Here is a 4536-nt window from a genome sequence, read left to right as displayed (position 1 = left end):
GAAATTGTTACTGCCATCTTTTTTTCCTCGTATACGGTTTTGCTTTTTGTTCTTTCCTTTTTTTTTTAATACAGGAAGGAAACGTAAGAATGTCAGGTCTAAGGTGACCCCTCTGTAATACAACACATATTTGTATTCCACATGGAAAAAGAATGCCAGGTTGTTCAAATACCAGAAATGTTCTCCCTCCCACCCTGCTGCAGCAACACTTGTTACTTTTCTATAAACGTAAAAAAAAAAACCCCAACCCTAGACAAAAGATTTGCTTACGGCTCAGCTGCGCACTCCCTCTGATGGCTTTATTATGAAAATGAGGTGGATCGGGGTGATACAGACAAATGATTTTATATGGCATTCATCGAAGTTTTTCAACTGAAACCGTCTGTAAACTGGGAAAATGCTCTGTGAATTGCTCCGTTTTCCTGCGTGGTTCATTCAGGATGAATGGAATTCTGTTTTTAAGAGGAAATATTTTATTTTGATGATACCTAACCGCACAAGTTTGCCTTAATTTGTCTTCAACTTAATCTTGAGAGGATTAAAAACTTATAAAATTATGTTCACGCCAGATTATGACTATTTATTTAAAAGACATCTTTTTTTATTATTCAGGATTACTGTTGAACCAAAAATACCAATTATTTTATAGCTCTGTTCCCAAATTCTCTCCCAGCCCAGGAGAAGTAGTTACTCTGTAAAGGCTATGTTATATTCAAATATCCCTAAAAATATGCTAAAACTGCATACTCGTAACTCTTTATGCCTTTAGCACATTGAAACATCTCTTGTGCAGCAGTTCTGGGACAAGCAAGGAATGCAAGACACGGTTTTATCTGACCTAGCACAAGTCTTACATGTAATAGGATATTACCAAATTGTCTGTAAACTAAAATCCTAGTGGAGCTCTGCTCAGCTCAGGGCAAGTATCGCAATACTTCAGGAAATATTGATTTGCTGGAAATGAAGAAATTGCTATATTAATATTTTTTTTTGTGATTAGATAAACACAGGACGCAGGTTTCTGAGTCAGCTGTGGGTATTTAATGTTTCGAGTGGATGTTACCAACCTGTGCTTCTTCCCTACGCTCACGCTCCTGTCTCCAACCTCTTCCCGCCGTCTATTCTGCAGAGATGCTCGGTCTCGGGGCGCGAGCGTCGGCGTGAAGAGGAACACGTGAAGTGGAACCGTTCATAAACTGCTGTCGCTGCATGAGGAGATGGTGCTGTTATGGGAGAAGAAGATGCTTACACACATGGAACGAGTTTCTAAGATTCTTTCTCTGCTGGTGATCCTTCCTTGGCCACTGCTGTGAATCCAAACACTGATGATAGGAGGGGCTGTCTTCTTACCTTTCATGAATACCATGAACTCTACATTGATTTATCCCAAACTAACTCGCCCCTGCTACCCCTTCTCTTTAAGTATCGTTTGTCTTGTTTCTGCTGTCTCTCGTCATGTCGTATCTGTAAATCTCCTGGACTAGAGATGTTGCTTTATAGCACTAGGCAGGGCATTGGGATACCTTGATGCAGTGTCCTCATTCACTGCAAATATTTTGTGTGACCAAATATCACTTCAGATACCTGATAACTGGGCCTTATATCCCAGAGATTTTATGAAAATAAATAGACATAGAAAATACTCCAGAAATGGGGGTCATATGAGTACCCATGATTGTATCTACATGGTCTTTTGCATACAAAAGAGAGTGAGTCCACCTGTGTCCCTAGCCAAGCAGGAACCCTGGAGCCATCTCCTCATCTGCAGGAGGGTGCGTTGGTCCTGCTTTCAACTGCAGGTTCCCAGTTCCCCTTCTGCTGGGAGCATGGGCAGAGCACAGGGAGAAGTCTGCCTGCAAAGCCCTGACATCAGGCAGCAGAGCAGGCCATGATCAGCAAGGTTCACCACTCATGCAGAGTAGGAGGGAGCAGGACATGATGATACAAACCAGTATTTTAAAAGCTGCGAGTCAGCGCAGAGAAGCTAAAGAAGTGCAAACAGCAAAGGGTGTGGATCCATATGACCTGACCCAACAGCAGGGTATGGATACATGCAGTCTGGTACCTAACCCAAATCCTCACTAGCAGTGAACACCTTCCGCTACGCATGCTCAGCAGCTGACTGCCCGTGTGACCACGGCATCTCGTAACATTCTCAATCTCTGATGAAAGAAACGGTACGAACGCTGCAACTTTTCAGCCACCCGTGATGGCTCGCTAAGTATGTCGTTTAATCGACAGGTAAGGACTGCACCAACAGCAAGCTGGTCAACCCAAGAAAGAGTAAGCAAAATCAGTAGCTGTTCCAAGAGCATCCTGACTCTACAGGTTGCCACGGTCAGTGGGTAAAGCATCCCTTGGGGGTTATGCTATTTGGGATCATGGTAAGGGCTGTTCCTGCACTCACACCTGAGGATTCACCTAGGGGACGCTCCAGTGTAAAGCCTAGAACATTTTTCATCAATTTGAGCTGTTTTAAGGCTGCCTTTTGCCTGAACACTGTCAGGGTAGTTCCCTGGGCTGGGCTCCCTGCATACCAACCTTACAGAAGGAAAGCACAAATTTTTATTAACTATTTGAAGAATAGTGGTATTTGAAGAAAACCAAAGAGGAACTCGCTGCTTTTCTACAGTTGGGGTCCATAAAAGCAGGATTTTTGGGATGAGGAAGAAATGGGAGGCTAGGTGAGAAAATGAGTGGGTTGGTTTGTTTAAACAGCAAACCTAACCCAATACATCTTGCAAATATGCCCTGGTCAGAATAGAAGAGAGCCTCAAAAACACCAGGAGCAATGACGGACATTTGACCTGGAATTCAGAAGATAATGCAACTTTGGAGACAAAAAAAGTGAAGGACTGTTGGGCTGAAATTGGGAAGGGGAAAATAAATGGAGTAAAGTAGAAAAAAATATAGCATGTGTAATATTTAATAGCAGAAATTGGATGCAGCAGGTTTTTTTTTCTATTCTCCAAACCACAATTAAAATGAGGGGAAGTATGAAAAGAAGAAAATTTTAAAATTGTTTAGAAAAGATTTCGTTGTCACACGATCTACTAAAGCCACCTAGGGGACGCAGTGTAATACCAAGGTAGCTAAACAATACAGCCCCAGTGCTCTACTCAGATGCTGAACTTTGTTCCTAGACTGAGATTTTCAAGATCTGTGCATCTGAGTGCCTTCAACTGTCTATGCCCAGCTTGACACTGCTTTAAAGCTCCTTTCCACAGAGGAGTAATGCTAAACAATTCCTAAAAATCACAGCCTTTCTCAGAATCACAGAATCACTTTGGTTGGAAAAGACCTTTGAGATCATCGAGTCCAACCTTTAACCTAACCCTGCCATCCCACCACTAAACCATGTCCACGCATCTCCAGTTGAGAAACACAAAGTACAGGCATTCAAGAACACTGACCTTTGAAAAGAGGGACCTTAGAGGGCAGCAAAGTTAGGCACAGAACTATAGGCCACACAGGAGCAGAAAAATAACACCCAGCCCTGGAAAAAGACCTGTCCTCCTTGAAGCTCTTTCCGTATCAGTGCTGGGAGAAAAGAGGAGTGGTGAGACCTGAAGGACCGCGGAGCCGCAAGGTGTGCAGTACCTTAGGCATACCTTGGAGAAGGAAATAGTGCAGAAAATGGCTGCGCTGGCATTTTCAGCATTTATTTTTTTCCCTTGAAGAGTTTCCCGGGAGCAATGGTGTGCTCTCAGATGGGCAACTGCATCCAGGCTCCAGCTGTATTGTCCTGCCTGAGAGGTGCAAGGAGTCAGGATTAGAGTTGCAAGTCTGTTCCATTATCCCCGCTGTTAGAATGAGAACGTGAAATAGTCTGGAAAATGCAGAAATACCCGATGTCAAATTGTATGCATTACAAGTACTTTCCAAATCCAGCTTTTTTAATAACGCAGAAGGGTGCCTTTACATATGCCAGAACCCACACCGAAGCCACAGGTTTCCCAAACCCCACGTCTTCCGCCACTGTGAAACACTTACGGGATTAAAGTTTGTAAGAGCTGCTAAATGGAGAGAGGTGGGCTCACCTGCCACGCAGCAATTCCTTCAAGCTTTCTGCCACCTCTGGTGGCACAAGGTACCCTGCCTCAGGCACGACATCGATCTGAATCATAGACTCATAGAATGTTTTGGGTTGGAAGGGACCCCTAGAGGTCACCCAGCCCAACCCCCCTGCAGGAGCAGGGACACCTTGAACCACATCAGGTTGCTCACAGCCCCGTCCAACCTGGCCTGGAATGTTCCCAGGGATGGGGCCTCCACCCCCTCTCTGGGCAACCCCTGCCAGGGTTTCACCACCCTCAGCGTAAAGAATTTCTTCCTTACATCCAGTCTAAACCTACCCTGCTTCAGTTTAAAACCATCCCCCCTTGTCCTGTCCCAGCTGGCCCTACTAAAAAGCTTGTCCCCCCCTTTCCTCTGGGCCCCCTTGAAGCCCTGACCGGCCGCACTCAGCTCTGCCCGCAGCCTTCTCTTCTCCAGACTGAACACCCCCAACTCTCCCAGCCTGGCTCCCGATGCAGC

General features: G+C 45.0%; 1 long non-coding RNA gene across 2 annotated transcripts in view; it reads right to left on the bottom strand.

The window, feature by feature from the left end:
• The window catches only part of LOC118452111, a 5813-nt gene extending 1693 nt beyond the window's left edge, over nt 1-4120 (bottom strand). Inside the window, exons 1-5 of one of the 2 annotated variants that reach the window (XR_004841775.1) lie at nt 4041-4120; nt 3612-3749; nt 1068-1223; nt 872-954; nt 271-452 (exon numbers count right to left, since the gene is read on the bottom strand). This is a non-coding gene — a long non-coding RNA (uncharacterized LOC118452111). The remainder of the gene's footprint in view (nt 1-270; nt 453-871; nt 955-1067; nt 1224-3611; nt 3750-4040) is intronic. The other variant, XR_004841776.1, reaches the window with a different exon arrangement.
• Between the last annotated feature and the right edge of the window lie 416 nt (nt 4121-4536).

Source organism: Egretta garzetta, unplaced genomic scaffold (assembly GCF_000687185.1).
Source record: "Egretta garzetta isolate BGI_Z169 unplaced genomic scaffold, ASM68718v1 scaffold323, whole genome shotgun sequence".
In the NCBI taxonomy this organism is placed as follows: Eukaryota; Metazoa; Chordata; class Aves; order Pelecaniformes; family Ardeidae; genus Egretta; species Egretta garzetta.
The sequence above is the reverse complement of the archived record's forward strand: the minus strand, read 5'-3'. Positions and strand labels throughout refer to the sequence as shown.